The sequence below is a fragment of the Capricornis sumatraensis genome, chromosome 2, assembly GCF_032405125.1.
Source record: "Capricornis sumatraensis isolate serow.1 chromosome 2, serow.2, whole genome shotgun sequence".
NCBI classification, from domain to species: Eukaryota; Metazoa; Chordata; class Mammalia; order Artiodactyla; family Bovidae; genus Capricornis; species Capricornis sumatraensis.
The window spans coordinates 21,191,396-21,197,400 of NC_091070.1; positions in this window are offsets into that span (position 1 = coordinate 21,191,396).

Genomic DNA, 6,005 nt, shown 5'->3' on the forward strand with positions numbered 1-6,005 from the left:
AGTCACCCTTTTTTCACTGTGTATGAATCAGTGTGGGCTTCCCTGGTGGCTCAGATGGTAAAGAATTCACCTGCAATGCAGGAGACCTGAGTTCAGTCCCTGAGTTGGGACGATCCCCTGGAGGAGGGCATGGCAACCCACTCCAGGATTCTGGCCTGGAGAATCCCCATGAGAGGAGCCTAATGGGCTATAGTCCACGAGGTCACAAAGAGTCAGACATGACAGAGCATCTAAGCAGAGCACAGCACATGAATCAGTGTAGATTCATTATTCAGACGAAAATGGGCAATCAGATGATCTGCCTGAAGTCTGGCCCTGAGAGAATTTCCACCACTGTGGTCTCTGAGGGCCATCTCAGTGGGGCTATAGCAGGGTGCTCTCCACTTCTGGCTGGTTCTGGTACACTGTAGATCCACCCGAGAATTAAGTCCATGCTTTCCCCTTATTTATTAACTGGCCACAGGAAATTATCTGTGAAGCCACAGTATGGCTGAAAAAGAGGCAGCAAAGCTGTAGGTACAGTGGCTATAACCATCTAAGTGTTCAGTTGGATACAACTCTTTGCCACCCCGTGGACTGTAGCCCGCCAGGCTCCTCTGTTCATGGGATTCTCCAGGCAAGAATACTGGAGTGGGTTGCCATTTCCTTCTCCCGGGAATCTTTCCGACCCAGGGACTGAACCCGGGTCTCCTGCATTGCAGGGAGATTCTTTACCCTCTGAGCCACCAGGGGAAGCCCACAAGCATTTAAGCCACCTGTTTTTACAGCTTACTCGTGCCTGCTTGACTTGACTGGCTTGGGTTCCATAATTATCTCTTCAATGTTCATAATTAAATAGCTGTTTTGTAAGTCTAATTTTTATAGTTTTTTGGATAAGGTGCCCAGTTCTACACAGTTGAAGTCTCATGTTACTTGGTTTCACTCCTTCCCTACCTGTGTCCTTAAGATACATAATATGCATGCTCAGTCATTTCCAACTCTTTGCAATCCTATGGACCATAGCCTGCCCGGCTCCTCTGTCCATGGGATTTTCTAGGCAAGAATACTGGAGTGGGTTGGTGTTGTGTATTTAATTGATGCTGTAACTTGGACTTGGTCCATATTCCTATCCTCCTAGTGCCTACAGGTGAGGAAGTATTCCTTTAAATTTTTCTGGGAGGATTTCCAGTTGCTTATGGGAATATTCATAATTTTCATTTGTCTTTTTCCTTATGTATGATCTTTAAGGCCATAAAAAGAGCTGGGTGGCTCCACCATTTTCATTACTGTTCTAAGTGCTACAACACGTTGTTCTCCAAACACCTTGCTTTACCTTCTGATAAATTGGGTAATTACAATCCTACCATCTACCATGAACTGCCTTGTCCCATTTGCCCTCATCCAGGAAGTTATCTTTGGACTCCTCAAATACATGACCAACCCAAGCCCAGAATTCCATTTTATGAGTCTGTTTCCTGGTACCACTTCCAGCACCTGTCCTGTGTCAGTCAGAATCCCAATAGGAATAAATGGCATTTTCAAATTGGGATAATCCAAAAGTGTGGACAGTATTGAAAATCCAGGGCTGGCAGCAGTGGGACTGCTGCCACTTCTTGGCTCATATGGCAGGGGAGGAGAGATTTTTGGAACTGAGAAGGAGAGAATCATGTACATGCATTTTTTGTTTCTGTTGCTGTTCAGTCACTAAGTTGTGTCCGAATCTTTGCGACCCCAAGAACTGCAGCACATCAGGCTTCCCTTCCTTCACTATCTCCCAGAGCTGGCTCAAACTCATGTCCACTGAGTCAGTGATGCCATCCAACCATCTCATCCTCTGTTGCCCCATTCTCCTCTTGCCCTGTCTTTCCCAGCATCAGGGTCTTTTCTAATCAGGAAAAGCTCGTCACATCAGGTGGCCAAAGTATTAGAGCTTCAACTTCAGCACCAATCCTTCCAATGAATATTCAGGGTTGATTTTCTTTAGTATTGACTGATTTGATCACCTTGCTGTCCAATGGACTCTGAAGAGTCTTCTCCAGCACCAGAGTTCAAAAGCATCAATTCTTGGTCCTCAGCCTTTTTTATAGTCCAGCTCTCATATCCACATGTGACTACTGGAAAGACCATACCTTTGACTATACGGACCCTTGTTGGCAAAGTGACGTCTCTGCTTTTTTAATACACTGTCTAGCTTTGTCTTAGCTATTCTTCCAAGGAACAAACGTCTTTTAATTTTGTGGCTGTAGTCACCACCTGCAGTGATTTTGGAGCCCAAGAAAGTGAAATCTGACACTGTTTCAACATTTCCCCCCATCTATTTGCCATGAAGTGATAGGACTGGATGCCATGATTGTTTTTTGAATGTTGAGTTTTAAGCCATCTTTTTCACTCTCCTCTTTCATCTTCATCAAGAGGCTCTTTAGATTCTCTTCACTTTCTGCCAAGAAAGTGGTATCATCTGCATATCTGAGGTTGTTGCTCTTTCTCCCAGCAATCTTGATGCTAGCTTGTGCTTCATCCAGCCCAGCATTTCACATGATGTATTCTGCATATGAGTTAAATAAGCAGGGTGACAATATACAGCCTTGACGTACTCCTTTCACAATTTTGAACCAGTCTGTTGTTCCATGTCTTGTTCTAACTGTTCCTTCTTGACCTGCCTACAGGTTTCTCAGGAAGCAGGTAATGTGGTCTGGTATTCCCATCTCATTAAGAATGTTCCACAGTTTGTTGTGATCCACACAAAGGCTTTAGCACAATCAGTGAAGCAGAAATAGATGGTTATGATCCAGCATATGTTGGCAATTTGATTTTCTGGTTTTTCTGCCTTTTCTAAATCCAGCTTGTACATCTGGAAGTTCTCAGTTCGTGTACTGCTGAAGTCTAGCTTGAAGGATGTTGAGCATAATCTTGCTGGCATGTGAGATGAGTGCCACCGTATGGTAATTTGAACATTCTTTGGCATTGCCTTTAGCATTGAAATGAAAACTAACCTTATCCAGTCCTGTGGCCACTGCCAAGTTTTCCAAATTTGCTGACATACTGAGTGCAGCACTTTAACAGCATCATCTTTTAGGATTTGAAATAGGTCAGCTGAAATTCCATCACTTCCACTTGCTTTGCACATTGTAATGCTTCCAAGGCCCACTTGACTTTGCACTCCAGGATGTCTGGCTCTAGGTGAGTGATCACACCATCGTGCAGCAATTTCAGTTGAAATCCAATCAGTACAAGGCAAACCTAAGAACAGAACCAGGGGAATAAATACCCTTCCTTCCTCCCTTCCCACCCTCCCACCTCCTGCTAGACTCCTGGTTTATCCAGACAGCACTAGAATTCCACTGATGCAATTCACACAAGCCAGCCCTCCATGGCAGAGCAGGCAGCAGTGGGGAAGGGGAAGAATAGATGTAGAGAGTCAGGCAGGTTTCTAGCATAGCATACAGAGTTGTTGCAATGATTTCACGAGATAACAGACTTGGCAAAGTGCGTGACATATAGTAGGCACTCACAGGTGAGAATGCTGAGGAGGCCCAGAGAGGGAAAGCTAACTGCTCAAGGACACACAGCTAGTTCATAGTAAAGCTGGGGTGGGGGGGTGGGGGGCGGCAGTGGGGGGGGGGGCAGATTCCCATAGTGAGTGCTGTCTCCACTCTCCCTCCCTGGTATATCACATGGCTTTGCTGCTGACATTGAACTATCCCTTCACCCTTCTCCTCAAGGAATTATCTTAACATAGCCTCTATCACACATTTCTGCAATGGGATGTACATCTCATCATGCCATTTACATCTCATTTCACTGCCTCAGTGAGTAAATTTCACGATACCTTTCCCTAATGGTAGTAGTAGTGTTAGTCGCTCAGTCATGTCTGACTTTTTGCGACCCCATGGACTGTAGCCCCCCAGGCTCCTCTGTCCATGGAATTCCCCAGGTAAGAATACTGGAGTGGGGTGTCATGTCCTTCTCCAGGGGATCTTTCTGAACCAGGGATCGAATCCGGCTCGCCTGCATTGCAGGCAGATTCCTTACAGTCTGAGCCACAAGGGAAGCTCATACCTTTCCCTAAACATCTCATATTTTAGATACTGACATGATGTGTTACTCAACATCACAGTAGACACACTTCTGCTTCCACATTTAATGGACTTTTCTGCTCACATACGTCATATCTCTCTTTAGATGTGCCAAATTAAGCTCCATTAAGAATACTAAATTAAGAGCCAAGAATTTTAATTACATCTCTATCACAAGCTAGGTGTCTGATCTGCAGAAGATGACTTAACTTATCAAGGTCTTGGATTTTTTTCATGTAGCCAAGTAGGCAATTTTCTGGGCTCTTCGCAGTGCCAAAGTTCACTGATGATGCAGAGGAAGAGGAGGAGGATGATGACTCACAGAGAGTGAGCCCCAGCTTTGTACCAGGCACTGTGCCAGGTATCAATACTTTATCCTCATTACCTCACTGAACCACTGTGTCCACCCTGTGAGAAAGACCCTTTATCCCCATTTTACAGATGAAGAAACTGAGACTCAGAGCAGACAAGCAATTTGCTCACAGTCACCCAACTATCTCTTGGAAGCACCAGAAGGTACTTGGATTCATCTGACACTAGAAACCACATTCTAATCCAATGATTCTCAAAGTATAGTCCCAAGATGAGTAACATCAGCAGCACACGGAATTTATTATAAATGCAAATTCTCAGACCTCATCCCAGATTCCAGATCCCTGGGCATGCGTCCTAGCAAACTGTGTTTAACAAGCCCTCCAAATGAATCCAACGGGCAGCTCAAGTGTGAGATTTACTGCTCCAAACCACTATGCTCTATAACTTCTCTCTCCCTCTTACCATGTACATTTCATCATACGTTCAAATATGCATATTCAATACTGCTCTCTAAAGACAAACCACAGTATCTTTCTGTTTGTATATCAGGTTTTCTTCTTAAACGTGCTAATTGCATAATTCTTCCCATATGAACATCTCAGTGTGTCTCCTACATCCTTTGAATGTTTTCATATTCAAAGCCTTAGGTGGTGACCTTGGTCTAGCTGAAGTAATAGACATGAGAATTACTGATTGTAATTTGGGTAAGGACATGCGCTTTGGTGGTCAGAGGGGCAATCTTCTAGGAGCCTGAAGCACCAGCATTTGATTCTAAAGCAGCATATAATGAACAGAGCAGTTGGGTTTCTTTCTAAAAGGAAGTAATGCTTGAGTAGTTTCAAATATTAGTCAGAAGAATAATGATTGTTATTGTTTTAATCTTAGTTCCTTTTTTAAAATGTATTGAAATATAGTTGGCCAGCTGGATGGACAGCGGGGGAAGGACATTGGAGCAAGGAAAGAAGCAGGACTGTGGGGTCCCAGGCTTGAGGGGAGTGGCCGCTGGTGTGCCTAGCACTGAGGAGAGGTGGAGGGAGATGGCACGCACAGGTTTAGTTACACTGAGTTTTCTAGACTTTTGGGACACCCACGTGGAAGTATCCAGGAGTTTGGGTGCAACAGAGACCCGGGCTGAGTCTCAGTCAGTTCAGTTCAGTCGCTCAGTCGTGTCCGACTCTTTGCGACCCCATGACTGCAGCATGCCAGGCTTCCCTGTCCATCACAACTCCCGGAGCTTGCCCAAACTCATGTGCATTGAGTTGATGATGCCATCCAACCATCTCATCCTCTGTTGTCCCCTTCTCCTCCTGCCTTCAATCTTTCCCAGCCTCAGGGTCTTTTCCAATGAGTCAGTTCTTCACATCCGGTGGTCAAAGTATTGGAGTTTCGGTATCCATCCTTCCAGTGAATATTCAGGACTGATTTCCTTCAGGATGGACTGGTTGGATCTCCTTGCAGTCCAAGGGACTCTCAAGAGTCTTCTGCAATACCTGAGAAGAGCTGAGTCTAGGACCAGAATAATCTCCCTAGCAGATTTTCCAGAGCAGTCGCCATTCTCCTGAGAGTCTATTCTGAAGTTGCTTAAAATAGCCCACATGCTGCCCTGCAGCGCTCAGTCACCAGTGTGAAAACCTC